The sequence below is a fragment of the Herpailurus yagouaroundi genome, unplaced genomic scaffold, assembly GCF_014898765.1.
Source record: "Herpailurus yagouaroundi ecotype Mexico unplaced genomic scaffold, PumYag 77, whole genome shotgun sequence".
Taxonomy (NCBI): Eukaryota; Metazoa; Chordata; class Mammalia; order Carnivora; family Felidae; genus Herpailurus; species Herpailurus yagouaroundi.
This window is the reverse complement of record NW_024412388.1, coordinates 44,820,546-44,844,525: the sequence shown is the minus strand read 5'-3', so window position 1 is coordinate 44,844,525 and position 23,980 is coordinate 44,820,546. Positions and strand designations below refer to the sequence as shown.

The 23,980-nt window shown below is 51.5% G+C and overlaps 3 long non-coding RNA genes across 3 annotated transcripts; 1 reads left to right on the top strand and 2 right to left on the bottom strand.

Annotated features, from left to right (window-relative positions):
* Window positions 1-1,840: 1,840 nt before the first annotated feature.
* Window positions 1,841-23,708, top strand: LOC121027191 (uncharacterized). Its single transcript, XR_005788594.1, has 3 exons — window positions 1,841-2,537; window positions 7,927-7,928; window positions 23,597-23,708. It is a non-coding gene; the product is annotated as an uncharacterized LOC121027191 (long non-coding RNA).
* LOC121027190 (uncharacterized) lies at window positions 12,736-13,898 on the bottom strand. Its single transcript, XR_005788593.1, has 2 exons — window positions 13,238-13,898; window positions 12,736-13,139 (listed from the first exon to the last, which is right to left on the bottom strand). It is a non-coding gene; the product is annotated as an uncharacterized LOC121027190 (long non-coding RNA).
* Window positions 18,055-19,855, bottom strand: LOC121027189 (uncharacterized). Its single transcript, XR_005788592.1, has 3 exons — window positions 19,506-19,855; window positions 18,890-19,066; window positions 18,055-18,400 (listed from the first exon to the last, which is right to left on the bottom strand). It is a non-coding gene; the product is annotated as an uncharacterized LOC121027189 (long non-coding RNA).
* Window positions 23,709-23,980: the final 272 nt, after the last annotated feature.

The window sequence follows — 23,980 nt, the reverse complement described above, 5'->3', positions numbered from 1 at the left end:
CCGCCCTCGCTCCTCACTTCCTATGGGGCTCTTTTTAATAACGCCGAGGAGAAGAGCCAGGAGAAAGCCCTGATGCGTCCCGAGGACAAGAGGCAGGGGCCCTTGAGAGGGTGAGGAAAGACATTTCTCAGGAAAGGTCGTTTACACAGGACCAGAAGTAGGAATGAGCCAAAGGAGAGGGGTATCTGAGATGTGCGCCGTGCTCCTGAGCCGACCAACGCATAGCGGTATGATCTTACACATTTCCTTCTCAGTCTGGGCCTCTGCTTTTCCACTCACACAATATAGGGGTGGCTGGGGTCATATTAAAGTCCCTCCAAGTTCTACAAGCCTATGGCAGCTTTGGCATCGAATGCACACGAGAGAAAATTTGCTCCCATAGCTCTTTCGCATCCTGGAAAAGTACACATCACTCTGTCCAAAAATTGAACTGGGAGCGTCTCTGTCCTCCGTGAGACTGAGCTCTCCGGGGTCAGGGATGGGGTCCATCCAACGTGTGTGCCTCCCATGCCCAGGACAGAGCCTAGCACACGGTGGGAACCGAAATTTTGGCCTGTGTCTTTTAGAGACTTGAGGTTACCACCTAAAGTGAGAGGCATCAGTAGAGACCATTTGGGGGTCCCAATGCAATGAAATGATTTTTGTTTATTTTAAATGTTTTTCTTTATTTTTGAGAGAGAGAGAGACAGGGCATGAGTGGGGCTGGGGCAGAGAGAGAGAGGGAGAGACAGAATCCGAAGCAGGCTCCAGGCTCTGAGCTGCCAGCACAGAGCCCGGCCCCGGGCTCGAACTCACAAACCGCGAGATCATGACCTGAGCCGAAGTCGGAGGCTTAACCGACTGAGCCACCCAGGCACCCCTGAAATGATTTTTATTCAGATCCCCCATTCCCACGTTATCAGATGGAGTTGTGAGCACAGCCCCATGGGACATGCGTTACCACCCCTCCCCCAGTCCCAGATGCGGGAGAGGAATTCACATTGACAGAGCAGCAATTATGCACTCGCTGCTTAGAGTTGTCATCTCCCTTCATATCTGCTTTCACCCCAACCTGCCACGTAGAGATTATCGGCCCCACGTTAGAGATAAAGGAAGCGAGGCTTACAGAAGGCAGATAACTCGCCCGAGGTGCTGAGTAAGAGTCAATGCTAATCCCCAAACTGGGACTAATTCCAAAGTCCATGGCCCTCGTTCACTCAGTTCAAATATCAGCACATAATAGGTGCTGCTGCCCCACCCTGCCCCGTGGCATCCCTGACCCTGAGAGACCCAGAAGCAGAAAGCTGAGGAGTGAGGGGGGGGTAAGAGGGCAGGTACCTCCCTTCCCCACTGGAGGTCCCTCAGGCCAAAGCCTGGCCTAAAACAGGGAGAAAATGAGGGGCGCCTGGGTGGCTCAGTGGGTTGAGTGCCCGACTTCGGCTCAAATCATGATCTCGCAGTTCACGAGTTTGAGCCCCGTTGTCGGGCTCTGTGCTGACGGCTCGGAGCCTGGAGCCTGCTTCGGATTCTGTGTCTCCCTCTGTCTCTCTCTCTCTCTCTCTCTCTCTCTCTCTGCCCCTCCCCCACTCACCCTCTGTCTCTCTCTCTCTCTCCCTCCCTCAAAACTAAACATTAAAAAAATTTTTAAACAGGGAGAAAATGAATTCTAAACTGGAAACGAGGTTGGCGTTGGAGAAGACTCAGGCCAGCAAACGTTCAGCTCTGCCACAAAGGGACGTTCCATCAAGCCCATCTGAAGGCAATGATTAGAGGAAAGCAAAGCTGTCTTGTGCTTACCTCTCATCGAGATCCACCTGTTCCAGGCCCTCGTTATAAAAGCCCGGGCTCATGGGCGTAGAGAGGCGCGGGGCTCCAGGGAGGGACGGGGCAGAGGGTCAAGGCCCGGCTGTGTGGGCTGAGGCCGTCCCTAGGAGGCTTGCGGCAGGAGCCGTGGGGGAGAGCCTTCGGGCGGAGACCCGGTGTGCAAACAGAGGGACATCCAGCTCGACTGCAGAAGGGAAGTGGACATGAAAAGGAAGAAGTGGGGGTCGGAAGGGAGGGGTTCACAGGGCCCCTGTAGGTCCAGGAGAGGATTCTGGGCTTTGTTGCAGTACGGGGTGGAGGTTGGAAGAGTGAAGATGCCGGTTCTAGAAGCTCAAAAGGAAACCCAAGAGAGGACGGTGGCTTGGGTTGGGGACGATGGAGATGGGGGAGGGGAGGTGTACAAAGGATTTCAAGGAGCTCAGCAGTCATCTGTGGTGAAAGAGTCATTTCTATAATTTCTCCAGAGGAAATGCAGGACATCAGGACGAATCTGTGCTACTTTTGATCAAAAGATGTGCTTGACTAAGGGGGCCCTGGGCAGGCAGCCAGGCCTTGCCCCTGAGCTGTGATGCCGGGGGCATTGGAGCCGAGAGGGAAGGGAAGCAGCCCAGTGGTGGGGTAGAGCGGCCTCCAGCAGAGGCATGATCGAGTGATAGATGTACTGAAACGGAAAGAATGCTTAGCAGGGCGCCTGGGTGGCCCAGTCGGTTAAGCGTCCGACTTCGGCTCGGGTCGTGATCTCGGGGTTTGTGAGTTCGAGCCCCGTGTCAGGCTCTGCGCTGACAGCTCAGAGCCTGGAGCCTGCTTCCGATTCTGTGTCTCCCCCTTCTCCGCCCCTCCCCGCTCCCGCTCTGTCTCTGTCTCTCAAATAAACGTTAAAAAGAAAAAAATGCTTAGCAAAATCCCTCATTTCACAGCTAAGGCACAGTCTCCATTATCCGACAGGCCTGGGTTCATCCTGACCTTGCCACTGACTGGCTGGGGAAGCCACTTGACCGTGGCAGCCTAGATCTTTCTATCTGCAAAGCAGGTGTGGTAAGCCCTCTCTCTCATGAGTCTTGCAGGGGGGCTGGGAAAGTTACGTAAACTTGGTGAATCACCAAGCACAGTCCTTTACTGAGGCTCCGGAGGTAGAGATCAGCTGGAAGATAGTCGGAAGTGAGGAAGACGAGGAATTGGCGATTGACCGGATGTGGGGAGTGAGAAAAAGGGCAGAGGCCAAGAGGGCACTCAGATTTCTGCTCCAGTGCACCGTGGATGTCGGGATGTAGGATCCCTCCCACGGTTACCCCAGCCTGCCAGCCCCACGTGTAGGAGGCTGAGAAATACTCCACTCCTCTCTCTTCCGTCCCGCGTTGCCAAGAAATTCCCTAGAAGACCGGGTACCCATAAAAGTGAAAAGGAAAGTGACCATCCATCAAGCTTTTGCTACGTGCCAGCTGAGGGCTTTACTCTCACTGCGTCATGTAAGCTCCCGACGGCCTGTGTGAGGAGGCAAATCCCGTCTCATCTCACCGGTGAGGAAACTGAGGCCCAGAGTGGGGACACCGCTCCCCCCAGGCGGCCCGGTGAATGAGGAGCAAGCAGGTCCCAGCCCCAAACCTGGGCCTGGCTCCCGCCCACCCGAGAGCAGCCAGGGCTGCGGACACCCTTGCTGGGGCCCCGCTGTTGCGAGCCCCCCACGCGGGCGGTCCACGCCCATTCTGTCAGATGACTGATTTAGTGGGGAGCCTCGTCAGGAACAGGCAGGCTCCTGAGCAAATTTGTGACCCCCACAACCAGGTGTTCCTGCCGCCTGGTGACGGCACCTGGTTTACGCGTGGCTGGAAGAGGAGCCGGCCCCGGCCTTTCGACACCGGGTTGTGGCAGCAACCTTTGCTTCTCGGGGACCTCCTACTCTCCAAAGTCTGTGGTCCCCGACAGCTGTGCGCCTCAAAGGCTGATCCCTTGTAGCCCCTTACACATTCATGAACCTCGGGCCCCACTGGACCTTGGGAATCTGAATCTCCATTTGAAGAAGCTTGACAGGTGCCTGGCCTGCACGGGGACACAGCAGAAAGAGCGTTAGCCCCCAAGTCCAAAGACCCCTTTTTTTTTTTAAGTTTATCTATTTGAGAGCATGAGAAAGCGTGAGCAGGGGAGGGGCGGAGCGAGAGGGAGAGAGAGAATCCCCAGGAGGCTCTGTTCTGTCAGCGCAGAGCCCAGTGTGGGGCTCGATCCCATGAACTGTGAGATCATAACCCGAGCCGAAATCAAGAGTCGGACACGTGACAGACTGAGCCACTACAGGTGCCCCCAGGGACCTTGATAAGAGTCCTGACCGGCCGCTGAGATGAGGCTCTGTGACCCCCGGCGAGTCTGAGTCTCAGTTTCACCATTTATAAAATGAGGGTGTTAACACCAGATCCTCTCTAAAGCGATATCAGCAGGTGGAGGGAACGGAGGCCTAGGAAGTCAGACCGGCCTCCCTGCTTCTGGTAAGGACCGGCCAGCGCAGGGCAGAGCAACCCCCCGCACACAGCCCCTCCACCTCTGGTGACCCATCCGAGACCGTGGTGAACGTGAGTGGACGAGTGAGTGAGTGAACTACGTCGTCCCATGCCACGGGACAGGACCGTGCACGCGACGGTGAGGAGACCATGGAGAACCCTGTTGAAGACGTGACCTTTATCACGTGGAGGTCTTCCTGAGAAGGTTTCCAGAAGAGCGCTACGACGGAGAGAAGACAGCTTGCACAAATCACCGCCCCTCTCTGGGCTTCCTGTCCTCCTCGCTGCATCACCTCTAGGCTCTCCTCTAGCCCGTTCATTCGGAAAGGGCCCCTCCACAAGAATACCTGTCCTATGTCCGCAACGATTGTTTGCGGAGCAAAGAAAGGTGATCAGACTGGCCCGGGATAATATTTGCAACAGGTGTGGTATGAGGGCGGCGAAAAGAGGGACTTGAAGTCTTTTTCCTTTGGGCCTGACTCCGTGACTAAGATTCAGGCGGGCAGAGCACCTGGGTGGCTCGGTCAGTTAAGCGACCAACTCTCGGTTTTGGCTCAGGTCATGATCTTGAGGTTCGTGAGTTTGAGCCCCACATAGGGCTGTGCGCTGACCGTGCAGAGCCTGCTTGGGATTCTCTCTCTGTCCGCCCCTCCTTGCCTTTCGCTCTCTCTCTCTCTCTCTCTCTCTGTCAAAAATAAAAATTAAAAAAAAAATTTTTTTAACGTGTGGGAATTGTACAATGGGTCTGTGCGCTCTATGGCTGTATGCACAGAACACATCTCTAGGTAGAGAAACGACATGAGCAAGACACGGCAGCTGGCTGGGAGGACTGGCGGGCAACTGGCAGGTGGGAGAGGGGGCTGGAGGGGAAATTTTCCCCTTATGTCACTCTGGGCTTTTTTTCCCGTTTCTTTAGAAGCCGATTTCTGGTGAATTAGAAAAAACAATTTATGTGCCCGGATCAATCTAGTGAAGACATTTTGACACGGGTAGAGCTTCATATATTCCTGTTGCTTCTGGATTTTGCAGCTTGTGGGAGAGTAGTTCAGATAGAGCCAGCCTCCTGCTTTGGTGGAACCTAATTCAAGAGTTTTTGATGTGTAAGCCTCTTACCTGGTCAAAAAATAAAGGAGGAAGAGGAAAAAAAAAAGAACAAGCTATTTTGAACGTGTTTATCTCATCCAGCCCCCAAATGGGGGCTACTGCCGACCCCTTCTTCCATTTGCATAGATCGGCCCTCATTCCAAGTAAATTCACTTCTTTTATAAGATGCTGATGCATGGATGTGCAGAAAGACTGGGCATCTTTTTTTATGGATAAAAAAAGCCAACACTTAGCAGGAATAAGTGACTGGCTCATGCACACACAGGCAGTAAACCGGTTAAAATGTTTTCAGCTTAAGAGTAACAGAAGACTTGATTTATTTTTTTTTTCCAACGTTTATTTATTTTTGGGACAGAGAGACACAGAGCATGAACAGGGGAGGGGCAGAGAGAGAGGGAGACACAGGATCGGAAACAGGCTCCAGGCTCCAAGCCATCAGCCCAGAGCCTGACGCGGGGCTCGAACTCATGGACCGCGAGATCGTGACCTGGCTGAAGTCGGACGCTTAACCGACTGTGCCACCCAGGCGCCCCAGAAGACTTGATTTAAAATGGCTTAAGCAGTAAAGGGCTTAGGAACCGGAAACGAGGGGAGATTCTGTTTGCTTAACTCGAGGGCAGGAAGATATCAAAGGCTCAGCACGTTGCTGGTTTCTCTCCTCGTGGTCACAAGATGGCTGCAGCAAGGGTCACTTAAGGACACATTATCCAAACAAAGAGGACACTTTTTTTGCTGTGGATTTCTTTTATCAGCAATGAAATCCTTTCCCAGAAGCCCCAAGTGGGTTTCTGCTCAGGTCCTATCTCCCATATGACTGATTCATATGTCCGTACCCAAACCAATCCTAAGAAAGAGTTTGAGACCACCAAGGATGGCTTAAACCAGTCATGATTCATCCTCCTGGCGCTGAGGATAGTCTCCCATTAGCACAGGATGTCCCCAAATTGAGTGTCCTCGGCAAGGGTAAAATAGCTGTTATGTACCCAGCCAACAATGTCATCCGGGTAGTAAATGATAAGTCCTCTCCTACAAAGCTGGATGTGACCTGGTTAACTAAGATCATTAACAAAACCCATCATTCAGTAAACTTTGCTGGGTACTTGCTACGTGCAAGGCAATCCATATAAGGTAGCAGGGATTCTGAAGTGAAAGGCATAGTCCTTTAGGGTCCTTCCCACTGCAGGGAGGAATGCAGACCAGCAAAGACACAAGTCCAGCTAAGCACGGTCAGAACCCCAAGGAAAGGAGGCTCAGGGGACTTCGGGAGATGGAAGAGGAAACTGGCTGGCCCAGAAGGTTATGGGCAGATCTCCAAGAGAAGGGAACCTTGAGAGGTGCCTGGGTGGCTCAGTCAGTTAAGCGTCTGACTCTTGATTTTGGCTCAGGTCATGATCTCACGGTTCATGAGACAGGCGCTGCACTGATGGTTCAGAGCCTGCTTGGGATTCTCTCTCTCCCTCTCTGCCTCTCCCCCCCATTCATGCTCTCTCTCTCTCTCTCTCTCAAAAAATGAATAAACTTTAAAAAGAGAGAGGAGGAAGCCTTGAGCTGTGAACCAAAAGAACTGGAGATAACCAGGTAACGGCCAGTGAGGGTGATGGAGCAGAGAATAGCCTGCACAAAGCCTGGAGCCGGGGAAGCACAGTGTGCACATGAGGGACCACGCGGTGGGCACAGGTGCAGCGGGCAGGGCAGCTGTCCTTGCTGAGCCTCATGGGGCAAACCTTTAGCCAGGAAGGTGAGAAAGTCAGACCGTCTTTAGTAGGGGTCTGACATCCCCAGGTTTACATGGTAGACGAGGAAATGGGAAGGAAAAAAACAAGAAGGAGGACTAAGCGAAGAAGCAACGAATGGAGAAGGACCGAGTCATTGCAGACAGCGACTGGGGCCAGACTCCGTCCTAGGCGCGGGGGGTCCGGCGTGAACTGGGCAGAAACGGCCCTGCCCTCACCATCGCCATCACCATGCAGATAGATGCTGACCACACGCTCTAAACCACTGGTCATCTCGGGTGTCAGGGGAGGCTCCAGGGAGGAAATGGGCTTCAGGCTGAGATCCAAAGGATGAGTAGGAGTGAGCTAACGAGGGATTGGAGAGGCGTTCCAGGCAGGAGAGCAGCATGTGCGGAGTCCCTGAAGTGCAGAACACGTGGCACGATCCAGGCACGGGGAGGCCGCCAGAGTAGCTGGAGCTCAGAGAACAGGAGAGCTGGAAGATACCTCTGGGCCGACGCCCTGGGCCGTGTTTAAGGGGCTTGCGACTTATGGAGAGAAAGAAACAGAAGAAACACGAGGAGGAAACAGGAAGAGAGAGGGCTAGAAGGCAAATTTCCTGAGTTCGAGCCATCGGAGATCCCATTGGCAGTTGAAAACCCCAGGATGGGATTTCAGAGTATGCAATGGCCTTGGGCCACGCTACCCAGCCAGGGATGGCGTGACAGCCTCCTGGCAGTCCTGCACATTCCCCCCCCGCCAGCTCAGGGCCCTCCGCAAGCAAGGCGGGCCTCGGGCCTCTAGGGGGAGACCTTCAGAAGTGAGTGATTTGCCCCAAGGACCAGCAGCAGAGGGCCTGTCCTTTCCCCTGGCAGCTTCCAGACCTACTGCAGGTGGAGGCCATCAAAAAGAGATTAGCACGCAGCCCCGAGACACCTGCAGGGAGGAGCCTTACCGACCCTCTTGCTGGAAACTCCTCCAGCTGATGCTAAGGGAAGAAACCTGAGCTCTCTTTTGGCAGGAGTCAGAGAAGCCTTGGAAACACATTTCCCCAGGGCGGGGGGGGGCTTTGCAAAATCCGCGATGGACTTGGGACTTGCAGCATTTGGAACTTTTTTTTTTTTAGCCAAAAGGTGTGCTCAGGAACTTTAGGGAAGAGAAAGCCAAAGCCGAAGTGGGAATATGACTTGCCCAAGGTCACAAAGGAAGTCATGGGAGAGCAAAGACTGGTATATGAGTCTAAAGACTGTGTTCAGCACTCTTACCGGTAACAATAATAGTAGCTAACAAGTATTGAACACTTACTATATACTAGCCTCTGTCCTAAGTGCTTTGAATATTTTAACTCATTTAATCTGCACCCCTACCCCATCAGACTGGTAATGGCATGATTCCCATTTTACGGATGAAGAAAATGAGGCACAGAGAGGTTAAGTAACTCTCCCAAGCTTGCATAGCTGGCACAGTTAGAATCTGAACTCAGGCAGCCTGTGCTTTTAAAGACCACTCAGAATTGGAGGTGGATGTTCGACCTCTCGGTTTCAGCCCCACCTCCTCCGAAAGTCAGAATCTATTCACTAAAGTGGGCCCCGCCCTTTAAACTGTGGTTTGTCTTGGGTTCATCTCTCTTCTCCCACCCAGAGCCCTCCCTTGGTCTGAAACAGCCCGTGGTCCGCACTGACAATAGACCAGGTCAGCATAGCACTTTTTCCTCTGTGTAAATAAACACATCTCCGCTAACCCCAAGGCAGAAACAACAAGGTCACCTGCCAATATGTCCGCTAAGCCCCACGCCCCTCCCACCACTGACCACGTTTCTCTTCTTGCTGGCTAACTTGTATAGATTATATGGCTGGGCGTCCTTGCCCTCTGGACAATGGGAACAATGGAAAAGACAATCAGGAGATTAGAGGAATAGAAAATAGAGGCTGGTGTACTTATTCCTTCCCCCGCCCAGTTCCCTGTTTTTCTGGTCGCCATAGGCTGGTTGAATCTCTCACCTGCTACCCGGGTCTAGCTGCTACCCCGGGCAGGGGCTTTCACACAGCCTTCTCTTCCGTGGCTCCTTCAGAGCTGGGGATGGTAAAGGAGCCTCTCTGTTGCTTATTCCAGGGTTCAACCACATCCCTTGTGGGTTCCCTACACCCTGCCACGGCGCCATGGAGAGCCCCCACATGAACTTCTCGCTGGGTCCTCATTTGAGTGTGCCTGCCATTTTCTGAGTGATGCATAAGCCACTTCTTGATCTTCTGGATTGTGTGCTCTGCCATCGCCCAAGTGAGCTGAGACTGACACACAGCAGCTGGTCACTCACGGGTGGCGCCCATCCTAAAAAGCCCCCCAGGCTCGTCATGTTCACCAGCTAACGCGTCAGGATCCACGAGCTAACGTTGGGGTCCTCATTACGGATGGTTCTCGAGTCCAAAGCCTGATCTCCAGAGCCATGAGCCTCAGTCACAAACATGGCCCGAGTGAGTTCCCAGGCACCGAAGCTGGGCGGTGCACACACACAGGCTCTCTAATCCCAACAGCAGCCCTCCAAGCTTTGAGGCATCACCCTATGTTCTAGGCCAGAAACTGGGGTCCAAAGAGGTGGACATCACAGCTCTGGTTGCTGAGGCTCGGCTATTGCTTGGCTGTGGAGGGGTGCCCGACGTGCCTCAGTTTCCTCATCTGCATGCTACAGATATTCAAAACAGCACCTTCCTCCGAGGGCTGTCAGGAGGACTGAACACTCAGAGTAACAGCACTTAGAGCAGCACTTACAGTCACGCCTGGCGGATTGTGACGTCTCAGTAAGCGTTAGGTCTTGCCATCCTCCTAAGGCACGCGGGCCACCCCAGCCTCATTCCGAGCCGCGAGACCACTCCACACCCACTAAGGGAGAGACGGCTGAGGCCAAACAGCTAGACCTGCCCCCCCGTCAGAGTGCCTCGGGGACTCAGAGCCTGTAGGAGAGGCATCCACGGGCTTAGGGCAAAGCAGGCCTCCAGGCAGGCGAGTTCAGGGTGTCCCTGGACGGTCCAGTGCATGCCAAGACCTGGTTATTCTTACAGGCCTGCTGGGAGGCCCCTCCCACACCCCTCCGTGACCACCACCCGACTGTTGGGCTGACCTTTTCCTAACCATCAGCGGCCCCAGAGACGCAGGCACCAGGCCAGGGCCCAGCTCACACCCCGCCTGCAAGAGCACACTGCCAGGCTGCCAATTGGTTTCTAGTTGTGCTGCTACACCCAAAGACAGAATGGGATGTCTTCGGTTAGAAAGGAAATTGTGGGTTTTGTTTTTTATTGAATTAAGAGTGTCCCTGACCAAGAACCAGAAAAAAATGCATAGGGAGAAAAAAATGCCTGGAGCCAGTCAGGAGGCCCAGACTCCAGTCCAGGCCTGTCGCTGGCTCGCTGTGACACCTTGGCTGGTCCCTTCTCCTCCCTGGACCCCGGTTCCCTTGACTGTGGAGTCCTGGGTGGGAAGGAGACAGAGCAGCAGAGGGAAGGCAAGTGGGTTAAGCAATCCCGGTGGCCTCCTTCCCGTCCAACACTTCAGAAGCTCCCTTTCACCACAAAGACCTGTTACTCTGCACTTTAGAAAAATGAACCTTCTGCAATCGTAGCACCGGTAATCCTGCACCGTGCTTCCTCCCTGCTCGCTGCTCACCGACCAGGGGGGTGTCTCTCATGAACCCGCAGCTGAAGCCCTCGCCTCCCCTCCCTTTCCTGTCTTCTGAGAGTGTAGGGTCTCAGAACTCACTGGAAATGGTAACAAATGACCAACGTTTGCATCAGCCCTTTGCAGTCTAAAACTAACTTCACGGTGATAGCTTTGTTTAGCCTGAGATTGACAGAGGCCTATCAGATCCAGTCCAAACCTAAGGCTTGCCCCTCTCTACTGGAGTGGCAGATTGCATTGTCTTCCTTGTGGAGTCTCTAGCCTCCAGGGTGGCTGGAGGATCCTCTCTTAACAAATGAGACCACTCCCCACCTGGTGGTTTCTGGAAAAGCAGACTTAGATATAGGAGGGGAATCCCAGTGGTTAAGGGATTCAATCAAGGACCAAGGTGGCATCTCCAGACTGAGGATGTCAAGAGCAGTGCCCAATAACGCTTCTGTGAGGTCTGCAAGAAGTCCTTTGAGTGGTTTTTACCAAACCTGATCATTCTACAGCCTGTAACACCAAAGCAGATAGACCTACACTATTGCGTTGCCAGAAAGTCATCTGCGACAACTTAGCAGGTTAGAGGAATATTTGGGCTCAAATCAACCTGGAAGGGAGAAAGAAAGAAAGAGAGGAAAAGAGAAAAAGAAACAAAGAAAAGAAAGAAACAAAAGAAAGAAAAAAGTTTCAAGAAGGAAAAAAAAAAAATGAGCCCCTTGAGGCAAATGTATCTGACCCAGGTCAGACTCTGTAAACAGAACCACATGAATGTTCAGACATGTTGGTCAATTAGCTTAATGGAACATTCACCACACCTTGCAAGTGCTTTCTTCTTTTTGGGGGGACTTTAATTAAGTGGCCAGAAGAGGTCTGGTACAGAGGATGACAGATGGGAAGGGATCACCTTAGAGAAGACATTGGCACAGAAACAGAGAAATCTGGGCTGGCTGGGATGCTCAGCATTCATTAAAATTCCCAAAGTGTGAACTCACGCCTGAGTCAGACTGTCAGTGGGGAGGAGAGCGGGGCCCATAATGAATTCTGCAGCCAGAGGCCTATGCCACCGACTCCAAATCCAGCACCAGGGCTGAGGCAAGGAAGGTAGAAAACCAAAGTATGGAGAAGGAGCCTTAGGAGAGCAGGGGCCCAATCCAGAATGGGACTTGCCTTGGTGGCTGGGGTCCACCAAGGGGGCATGTTTGGGCCTCGGCTGACAGCTGGTCTAAGGAGGATGCTGCTGAGGCTGAAGAAACCATCCAGGCATTGCATGGTTGTGTTCTCAGCAGGAAAGGAGGCTTGGTGCTTGGAGCCAGGCGGCCTGTAGGACCTTCCCCAGCCCTCCTTTGTCCATCAGTCCCGCAAAGGTCCGTCTTGACCTGCTCCTCTCATTACTCCCCTCCAGCTCCCACCTTACCCACGAGTCCCAGACTCCTATGAACTTCTCTTACCAGATGTCTCAGAGGCCTGGATCCCAAGCCCACCATCCCTCGCCACCCTCTACCCAGAATACCTCGGATGCACATCGGCACGTCCCTGCAGAACCTGCCTAGGTCCAGCCAGTCTCCAGCAGTGCAGAGACTTCGGATGGCTTCCCCTCCTGTTGAATCGCAAGCTCCCTTCCCCAGGCTTGCGTCCCAAAGGCAAGCCAACACTGCCAGTTCTCACAGGACTCAAGATCTTAACTTGTTGCCCTAGGGCTCCTTGTTTCTCCTTCATCTGGGACTCCTGACTCGGCCCTGGCCAGGAACCCGGACCCCCCCCCCCCCCCCACCACCGTGCAGGCGCTCAGAGATCTCTCCGTGCAGCAGGTGAGCAAAGGGAGAGAATAAGGATCGAAAGCAGAAGAGGTGGAACGACCTCCACTCCCATTTCCCCTGGCCAGAGCCCAGTCACAGGGCCACACCCAGCTGCAAGGGAGTCTGGAAATGTCGTCCGAGCTCCACGCCCGGAAAGAAGGAAAAAGAACATGAATGTTGGTGAGTAAAGCATTTACGGCCATACCTGGCAAGGTTTATCGGGCAAGATTCTGTCTGTTTGGTTAGTTACCAAGTTTAGCCTTGGGAAGGAGATTGACTGGAATTTAAGTAAATTGACTGAAAACAAAAACCAGACAGAAACCACCTCGGGCAGGAGAAACCTGATGGATAGCAGCAAGAAAAATAAAGGGGAAAGGCCCCTTCAGACTCCCTCTCCTGCTGCCACGGTGCCAGCTGCCTCCTCCAGGCAGCCACCCAGCACCAGCTATCTCCTATGGAAGGTGGGGATTTCCTGCCTCAGAGAGGGTGGTTTAACTCCTGGTTTCTTGCGATGACCCAAGAGACCACAGGACCGGGCCTCCTCACATACTCGTAAGTGCCCAGGGCATCTCACTGGGTTACTGGAGGAGTAATAAGAACAGGAAACAGAAGATCCCAGGACACCCCTGGGGAGAACCATACCTGCAGCCCAAGCTACAAGGTCAGGCCCTTTACTTACATCAGTGGGTCTCTTTTGCTAAGCTCTGAGCTACTCAGAGGCAGAATTTCTCTGTAGTCCCAGGGCCCGGGGCAGCATCTGGCACGCAGTGGCCATGAATCCAACTCCTCCCTGAACCACAGCCTTCCAGAACCTGGTCTGGGAAAACTGGATCCCGTTAGCTAGGACCCCCAGACCTCAAGGACAGGCCAACAGAACACTGGCTCAATAACCTGGCTCTATTTTCCAGATGAGTCACCAGAGGACACAACCCAAGGGGCATTACTAAACTCAGTCCCTTCGGTTTTTTTGCCTGCTAAGCGTATGTACAAACCAGAGTTATTGGCCAAAACACAAGTTGGAACGTGGGAGGGGATTACATATTCCTGGAGGAAAGGAAGAGATACTTAGTAGCCCCCCGGATCGGATGTGTTTCCTTCGTGAGGTCGTTTCATCTCCTAAGGACTGCATAAAGGTGGTATTTGGGTGCCCATTTTGCAAATGAGATAACAGGAGCTCGGGAAGCAGAAGGAATTTCCGCAAGGCCGCCCGGGCAGTGAGCGGTTGCCTCCGGATTTGAACTCCAATCCTTCTTCAAACCTGCTGTCTTCTCACATACCGTGATGCTGGCCTCCTCCCACCGACGAGCCTGCTTCGGATTCCGTGTCCCTGCTCTCTGCCTGCCCCTCCCCTGCTCATGCTCTGTCTCTCTCTCTCTGTCGATAAATAAACATTAAAAGTAAAAAAAAAAAAAAAGAAAGAAAGAAAGAAAGAAAAGAAAAAAAGCTGTAAAGACAAACAAGGAATAAAACTCAACAACACATAAAACCCCAGGGGACAAGAATTGCTGTCATTAAGGAGATTGCCTGTCATCTAGGACACTGGCTTGCTACGATCTTAAGTCTTTTGCATGTCCTGGTTTGTTTGGTGTTTTATTAAATTTTTTTAATGTTCATTTATTTGTGAGAGAGAGAGAGACAGAACATGAGCAGGGGGAGGGGTGGAGAGAGAGGGAGACACAGAATCCAAAGCAGTTTCCAGGCCCTGAGCTGTCAGCACAGGACCCAACATGGGCTTGAACCCACAAACCGTGAGATCATGACCTGAGCCCAAGTCGGACGCTTAACCGACTGAGCCACCCAGGCACCCCTGCATGTCCTGGTTTAAATGCCACCTCCTCTAAGGAGCCACTCCCCGGAAGGAATCCCTCTCTCCTTTGCCTGTACTGTTGGGCGGTTGGTCTAGAATTTATCATCTTCATTCCCTAAAGTCACTAAATTGTAATCCTACCGGAAGCAAGCAACCCACCTTCTTTGCAGTAACAAAAGTAAACTAATAGCCATCATTTGTCGGGTGCTCCTTATGTCCCATACGCTTTATTTTGTTATCTCCTGTAATACTCATGATACTCTTCCTTCGTTTCACCGATGTGGAAACTCACGGTCAGAAAGATCACTCACGGGGGCCAGGATCCAAACCCAGATCCAAGACCGGCCTCTCTCCAATATATGACAACGCACAAAGTATTTACTAAAAAAAACATTTGTTTCATATTTGTAAGTTTGGGGGTTCCAACCCCATCACCCTGGGTGCCACTTGAAAGTGAACGTGATCAGGGGCGCCTGGGTGGCACAGTCGGTTAAGCGTCCGACTTCAGCCGGGTCACGATCTCGCGGCCCGGGAGTTCGAGCCCCGAGTCGGGCTCTGGGCTGATGGCTCCGAGCCTGGAGCCTGTTTCCGATTCTGTGTCTCCCTCTCTCTCTGCCCCTCCCCCGTTCATGCTCTGTCTCTCTCTGTCCCAAAAATAAATAAACGTTGAAAAAAAAAATTAAAAAAAATTTTTTTTAATTTAAAAAAAAAATAAAATAAATTAAAATAAAATAAAAAATAAAAATAAAAAAATTAAAAAAAAATTTTTTTTCAACGTTTATTTATTTTTGGGACAGAGAGAGACAGAGCATGAACGGGGGAGGGGCAGAGAGAGAGGGAGACACAGAATCGGAAACAGGCTCCAGGCTCCGAGCCATCAGCCCAGAGCCCGACTCGGGGCTCGAACTCCCGGGCCGCGAGATCGTGACCCGGCTGAAGTCGGACGCTTAACCGACTGCGCCACCCAGGCGCCCCATAAAAAAATAAAATAAAAATAAAAATAAAAAAAAAAGAAAGTGAACGTGATCGTGTATCCATTTTTGACTGCTGCCTAATAAATCGCCCCAAATCTTAGTGGCAGAAAAAGACAATCATTCCACTTGCTCCTGATACTAAAGATCAGAAATTCTGGCAGGGCTCGTTAGGGACCACTCCTCTCTGCTCCCCGAAATCGCTTTTTTTCTTCCTTGTGACCTCTCTCGCTACGGATACTCTGGGCTGTTTACACGGCAAGTATGTTTCTCTCCAAGTTGAAGGCAAAAGCTCTCTTAAAAAGCTTCTTAAATTTCAGAATGTCAGTTCTGCCCCATTCTACCGGCCAAAGCAACTCACAGGTCCCACCTAGATTCCAGAGGGTGGAGAAATGAACCCCCACCAGTGGGTGGGAGGAGCAGCGAGGACCCAGCACAGAGGGACGTGGACCTAGGAGAAATCAACCCACAGGGGGCCTTGTGTAGCCATCGGCCAGATACAAATGACAGATTCTGGTCATAGCACAGAGCTGCAGGATTAACCGTCCACTCCCTTCAAGTGCCACTCCTGACCTGGAAATCAGAGCACAGCTGCATCAGACCCACAACTCTTCCTGGATTTTTCTCCTTTCTCTGCTTTGGTCAGGGTTTGCTATGATAATCCTCACACGTACTTTACAAAGTTATCAACGAACAGTAGCACTTGTACAGAATTGAATGGGCTCTAAGTTAAGCCTTCTCGCCAACCAGGAGTTTTGTTGTGGCAGGGACCATGTGGACCCTTCTGGACCCCGGAAACCATCACTGGCACTGGCACCCCACTGGACACAAGGCACAAAACGGCCCCCGCCGGCACCAGGAGACACCCAACTTGCCCCTGAGCCACTCTGTCAGAGTCAGAGCCTCTCAAGTGGACATTTCATTATCTGGAAACCCTACCATGTGGAAAATTCCTGACGGGGCAGGAACTGGAGGAAAAGAAGCTATCTGTCAGGAGAGATGATTCAAGTCCACCAATTAGTGCCGGGAGAGACACAGCCGGTCCTTACTCAGCCTGCCGATCAAGAGCAGATGCCTACACTCAATACTCTCTTCAAGGCATGTGACAAACTGCTTTTTCAAGTCCGCTCACTACCTGCATAGTCAATTGTATGAGCTCCCAGCAGATTCAGGTCGTACATGATATCTGCAACAGGGGCGGGGAGTGCAAAAAGGGGCTCTTCTTAAAGATGCGAGCCCAGTGTAAGGAAACCAACAAGGAGTATTGCAATGCCCTGGGGTCCACAGGAGCAAGGCTCCCTGAACTTAGCCATGGTCTCCTGGCTGGGAGAATACCCTGCGATGCCCCCCTCCTGCCACCCCAATCTCCTACCGGTGCTGGCCATTGTCTGATTCCAACCAGAAGAAGCCACAGGGCAATGGAACCCATAGAAGCAGTCTTTCAGGATCAACTTCCCAGGGCACAGGGCAAAGAAGAGAAGAGAATGGGGCTGGAAGGACAAATGGCAGATGATCCAGCATACAGCCCCTCGGCTAAGCAGCACACCCTGGGGTGTTCCTAAAGATCGCTCCCTGTCGTGCCTGACTCAACAGCCTTTAAAATCCAGTTTTACCCGATCCCACGTTTGCAGGGAAGAAGGATAGCACACTGGGATTTGTCCAAGAGATACCCTCCAGGGCTCAGTGCTCTGACGTATACATTTCAGATAAGAGCGTGGGTTTCCTGGAGTTGCTGTGTGAAAATCCAGTGAGCTCGTGAATGCGTTGCATCCTTCTCAAGTATAAAGCAATCCACAGATATGCTCCATCACATGTGATGGGGGCAGGAGGGCACAGATACGAAGCCACACCTCCAGTGAAGGACACGTCTCGGCCAGTTCTGTCACACCCATGACCGCGCGCACATCACACCTCGACCACAGGTCCAGGCAAGCTCCCAGATCCCTCACGGCCACCTCTGCTCTGACGCATGAGGCCAGCGAGGAGTCCGGCCGACCCTGCAGCATCAGTGATGACCACCTGGGAGGACGTTGGGGAGTCAGTCCCTCGGCGGCATGCCTGATGAGCTGGACATCCGTGAATGTCATCCGAGGTTTTGTTTTAGGAACACTCTTCTCTCCAGAGAGGCCCTGTGAGAGCACTGAAACCCACAAGGTCTATTTAGGGGCCTGTGAAGTAAGTTGGGGCCGCCAAAGTGCGCAGTCCCCGGGGAACAGCCTTACACGGGCTGCTGGCCAGAGGGATTCAAAAGTCGGCCGAGCCCAAGGCCGTCCCTCTGCACCCTCACAGGAGCCTTGCCAAACTCTCGGCAAAAATGGCTCCAGAATTTATGAGGCCAAAAGAGGCTTTTAAATAATTTTTATTTTATTTTTAAAAGAAATTGGAAGAGTGCAGTGGGAACAGCGATATCCCTCTCAGAGGGGGTGAAGCGGCACGAGAGCCCGTGGAAATGGGGCGGAAGCAATTACCATGTGTGTGCCCACTTGACTTACAAGTAAAATATCCATTTTAGGGGCCCCTGGGTGGCTCAGTCGGTTGGGCGGCCGACTTCGGCTCAGGTCACGATCCCACGGTTTGTGGGTTCGAGCCTCGCGTCGGGCTCTGGGCCGACAGCTCGGAGCCTGGAGCCTGCGTCGGATTCTGTGTCTCCCTTTCTCTCTGTTCCTCCCCAGCTCATGTTCTGTCTCTCTCTCAGGGACAAATGAAGATTTAAAAAAAAAATTTTTTTTTAATAAAAAAACAAGTAAAACTTCATTGGAGGGGGGAAGGAGGGGCAGACTCTGCCTGTCTTTCCCATCTAGTGGCTCCCTGCTGCCCAGAAGACAACAATGCCCCAAGTTCCTTAATCTGGCCTCTCAGAGCCTCCCCAACTGGCCCCGGCCGATTTTTATAAATTTATTTCCCAACACTGCACCTTTACAGGCTCACAATTCTGGTGTTACCTGGTGGTCAGATGCACAGGCTTCAGAGCTGACACGGCAGCTTTGCAATCGGGACTCCGTCCCTTGCTCTGTCGTGCGACTTTGGCCAAGGTATTCAGCCTCCCTGACTCAGGTTTCACACCCTAAAAATAATGGCGTTTGCCCACAAATTAACACATTGGCTGACCAACCCCCTCCCTACCCGCCCCCCCACCCCCCTGCCAAAGAAACAACTCAGTAAATAGCAGCTGACAGCAAACCTGGCTATCAGCTCCTGATAGTGCCATGTCCTGGCTCCCAGGCTGTGCCATGTCCTTTGCTCCCAGAATCCTGGCCGCCCCGCCCTCCACCGATACAAGCCCACCCCAAGTTCAACATCTCCAGCTGCTCTAACCACACAGGCCTCTCCCCTGGCCTTGACCTCCGATCCACCAGAACGCCAGATAAACCAGCCACCCTGCAAAGGTCACCACCACGAGATAAGAAACACTGCTGGGTTCAGCACCCAAAAAGCCAAGTTCACATCACAGCCTCTCCGATGATTGGCCACCTGACCTGCTCCCCAGTCACTCAGCCTCCCTGGACTTCCATTCCTCTTCTCTAAAATAGGGAGAATGACCCCTTCCACTCACTGTGGAAAGTCAACAGGATGATAACATGGGAGGACTGTGTAGTTCGGAAATATCTGAAAAACCCCAGTATCTGCTGAAAAACCCAGGGTGCTGATTCAAATATCCAGGCCACTCCAGTTCACCATCACTAACAAGCAGAATTTCCATGGACTCCTTGCTCTTCCCGCATGCCCATCTCTGAAAAGTGAAAAAAAAAATTATGTTCAGTTTATGTTGTTGCTCAGACTACAGGAGTTCTAGTTCTCATCTGAAGGTGCTTCACAGTTTACAAGCCACTCATACATCCCCGTGCTAAGGAGTCTACAGTTGACCGGAATGGCCAGCCAGAGTTTCCCACGTCAGCCTGGGTCACTGCTCTCCCTCCAAACCCCAGGGGCCCAGGGCTTATAAAATTACTTGAAAACCAGAGAGCAACCCATCCCACCTGCAAAGGGCATGGGAAAACGGGATTCTTTGGAATGCCCAGTCACATGTAATAGAATCAAGCCAGAGTTCTGTACCCCGAGAAATAAAAGGATTGCTTCTTTTGTTTTATTTCTTGCAAAGGGCAAATCTAGCCCTTTGTCCTTCCCCTGAAGTTTACGGCCCCGGAAGAGACAAGGAGAGCCCGATTTACCAACTCTGGCTGCCTGTCGAGGCTATGCTAAGCCACCATGTTTCTTTCATTTTGACCTTCTTGGCTGACATTTCTTAGTCTAGTTGATAACGCACAAAGTGTGCATTTTCTTTGAGATAAAGGAAGCTATCTAGGGGAAGCAGATTTATCTGTTAGCACAAAAAGATTAGTCAACTTGTTTAATGCTACACAGCGCCACAGCTGGGGTTAGAACCTACGGCCTCTAATGGTCTAGGTTACCTCGGTGAGGTAAACAGTGGAAATCCTGAGGTGGGAAGAACATACTTAAGTCTGATTGGCAGTCTTGGCAGCTGGATTGTCAATGAGAAAACCCACTGGTCCCAGTTCTGCCCCTAGTTCACTGTATAACCTTGAGTAAGTCAGTTCCCTTCTCTGAGGTTCATTTCTTTGTTGTTTAAATGAAAGGTTAGATTAGGTGAATTACAGCAAGTATGTGTCTGTGCCCCATGAGCTCACTCACCAAAGCCCATGAAGACATTACTAATCAATCTCAGCACCCTTTCCCAGGAAGTAGGACACAATCCAGTGCTTCAGGCCATTGTCACCAGAGGCCAGAACTGGCACATAAAATAAGTAAAACCTACTTGCCATCCCTGAGCTAGATAATTTCTAAGGATTTTTACCAGTCTTGACATTGTGTGATCTATGAGGGGTTAAAAAAAAAAAAAAAGCAGAAATCAGGAAACCTGGGGCCATGGCAGCACCCTGCCTCTTTCAGTGCCCCTGAGGAAGGATCTCAAAATCTGGGTCTCTGCTGCCTCCCCTGCAAATTGAGAACAACAATGTTATTCTTCTTCATTTTTTTAATGTTTATTTATTTATTTATTTATTTATTTATTTATTTATTTGAAGGAGAGAGCACAAGCAGGGGAGGGGCAGAGAGAGGGGGAGACATAGAATCTGAAGCCGGCTCCAGGCTCCGAGCTGTCAGCACGGACCCCAACACGGGGCTCGAACCCACAAACCGTGAGATCATGACCTGAGCCCAAGTCGGACGCTTAACCGACTGAGCTATCCAGGTGCCCTGCACAATTCTATTCTTCTTATCTTCAAGATCTTTGTGCAGGTGGAAACAGAGATGAGAAGCGTGTGAAAGAGCTTTCTAAACTGAAGTCCTCACTATGAGAAGAACACTGATACTTCTTAAGCACCAGACTGGGTCCTCAGGTTTATGTCCTGCCTCATTTTCCTGCCCTCACCACTGCAAAGCTGGGTTTCTGGCACTTGCAACCAAAGGAAATCTGATTGACAGAGACTGCAAACTCCTCCAGAACAGGCCTGTTTCCTCTGTGCCTTTGTCCCAGCCCAGAGCCTGGGGCATTCAATTAAGTATTTATTGGTTTTCTATGATTTTCTGTAAGAAATGGTGGCTCCTGAAACAGTAATTGAAGGCCTATTCGGGAAGGTGAAGTGTAACTGCAGGACTGAGCTAACAGGGGTCTCGAATCCCAAGGACAGGTCAGGGTGTCCTGCATGGATTTTTTTTTCACCTCATGGTCCCAAAATGGCTGCTGTATCCCTAGACCTCACATTCTCACAGCGTGTTTCCGAAGTCAAACATCAAGGAGGTGACCAAGGCAGTAAAAGAGAGCTCTTGTGGAATACTTACCTCCTTTTATCCGAAAGAGACTCAAAACGGGCTTCAGCAGGCTAAAGCCAAGGTGTCGGCAGGGCTGAGTTCCTTTGCAAAGCTCTAGAGGAAAACTCTTTTCCAGTTTCTACAGCCTGCCCTCAGCCGGGGCTTGTGGCCCCTCCTCCTCAGCAGCCTAGGGTCTTAGAGTGCCCCCTGACTCTGCCTCCTTCCTCTATCTCCCTCTCTGATCCAACCCTCTGCTCCCTCTTCTGGCTTTTAAGGCTTGTGGCTTGTGAGAACCCTGGTTATCCCACCAGGATAGCCTCCCATCTCAAGATGGTTAACTTAATCACATCTGCAAATCTCCCTTCGCAATGTAAGGTCATACAGTCTCGGGTCCTGGGGATTAGACAGGGACACCTTCCGGGTGGCTGTCCAGCCTGCCACACCTCAAGTGATTCCTTGCAAACCTCTTCGTCCTGAGCACAGACCAACTGCTCCTGAAGGAAGGCTGAAAACAAAACGAACTGCAGACTGCAGAAATTTTCTAGGTCTGCCTGCTTAGATTTCAGTGGTCCACCTTCAAAAGAGCCACAAAGAGGCTAGTTCAGGCCATTACCTGTCTTGACAAGCTTTCTACCAAGCCCCTGAGAGGAGATACACAAAACAAATTTGCAAACAAAAAGAAATGTGTTCCTTGGGTTAAAGGAAATACTTTTTTTTTTTTTAGACTATCCCACAGCACCCCCCAGTGCCAAGAGGCGGGAAGAAAGGCTTGCAGTTTGACAAAGAATTTTATTTAGCCCAACGTTTCTCAGCTTTGTTGAGACTCCCTAGGCACAGATGCCCAGGCCCTAACCTCAGAGACCCAGATGCAAGTAATGTGAGGTTGGGCCCAGATGCGAGAAGCTTTTGAAACATCCCAGGCGACCGTGTGTCCAGCGAGAACCACTGAGTTCAGTGTAGCAATGAAAACCATCCAAACACCTACGAGGCCACGGAGGGTCCAAAATAGATACAATCGTGCCCCTCCTTTCAAAGCGCTTCCAGTCTCAATAGACTGTGAAACGTGGTGGAGACGAGCCACAACCAATGACTGTGAGACAGAAGGCAAGTTACTTACCCTCTCTGTGCCAGATTCCGCATCTGTAAAATAAGACGAGTAAGAGTCCCTGCCTTATAGGGTTAAGAGCGTTAAACCATACAAGCCGCGTAAAGAACTTAGCGTGGGGGGCGCCTGGGTGGTGCAGTCGGTTAAGCGTCCGACTTCAGCCAGGTCACGATCTCGCCGTCCGTGAGTTCGAGCCCCGCGTCGGGCTCTGGGCTGATGGCTCGGAGCCTGGAGCCCGTTTCCGATTCTGTGTCTCCCTCTCTCTCTGCCCCTCCCCCGTTCATACTCTGTCTCTCTCTGTCCCAAAAAATAAATAAATGTTGAAAAAAAAATTAAAAAAAAAAAAAAACTTAGCATGGTGTGTGGTAAAAAAAATAAGCATGCAACAAGTATTAGGTGTTCCTGCCAAGTTCCAGGGGTAGAAAATACATGACCCACATGCCACCCTCCCCTGTCACTCAGGGCAGACAGCACTGATCTGAATGCTCTTTCCTGCCGAATCTGGACAAGCTTCTAGGCCATTCTTCCAGGCCAGGTGCTCTGCACATGTGGCTTTTCAGCACTCACCAGCTTGGACGGCTCTGCCTTGGCCACAGCACACCGTATTCGTGGGCTCCTTCCGGTCGGGGCTCCTGGGTGTTCTTGTCCTCTCCACCGCTGCCTCCTGGGTATTCTGCAGTGACAGAGGGACCTCAGAGTTCCTCTGAGGGCCAGGCACCCAGAGTGACATCATAAGAACTCACACCCAGGGATTAAAACCACTCCCGCTCACAGAGCCCTGACACCAGCCTTTTGCTAATTGCTTGATTGTATCTGATGAATCTCAGATACATCCTGTCGATCCCGCCAGGCGGGGATATTTGTACCCCCGGTGCATCGATGAGGAAACTGAGGCTTTAAGAATTTTAATATCTAGACGGTGGTAAAATTATTCAGAGGCAAAAGAGTATCCGAACCCAGGGCTGACCCCAACAAACTTGACCATACCTTTTAGCTTTACCTATCCGTAACTTCATGAAACAGAACCGCTATACTTTGCCACAATCCCAGTTTCAAGGCTTCCCTCGGTCATGACATTTACTACATTACATTGAACCTGTCCTGTCCAAGTAAGGGTCTCCCCCATAAGACTGAGGTCCCTCTGCTGCTATATTCCCAGCACACACATAAGCATACATATACGCCTTTTCTACCAGGGCCCTACTCATCCTTCAGTGTTGTGCCTAATAGTCACTCCTCCTCCAGGTAGCCTGCCTAGACTGTCAGGTGTCCCTGCTCTACGCTCCAGTATCAACCTGTATTTCCCTTGTCTCAGCACTTGCCAGACTATGTGGAATATGTTCTCTGACTACAGTGCAATTAATCTAGAAGTCCCCATAATGTCAGGATCTCACCATTCCTGTTTGAGCTCTACGTCGGGCTCTGTGCTGACAGCTCAGAGCCTGGAGCCTGCTTTGGATTCTGTCTCTCTGCCCCTCCCCTGCTCTCTCTCTCTCTCTCTCTCTCTCTCTCTCTCTCTCTCCTTCAAAAATAAACATTAAAAAAATTTTTTTTGAAATCTGCCAAGAGAGTAGATCTCAAGTGTTCTTATCACACACACACACACACACACACACACACACACTAGCAATTACGTGAGATAGTGGATGTGTTAATTAGCTTAGTTGTAGCAATCATTGAACCATGTGTATGCATACCAAAACATCATGTTGTACGTCTTCAATATATCCAGTTTTTATTGGTTAATCATACCTCAGTAAATGTGGTAGG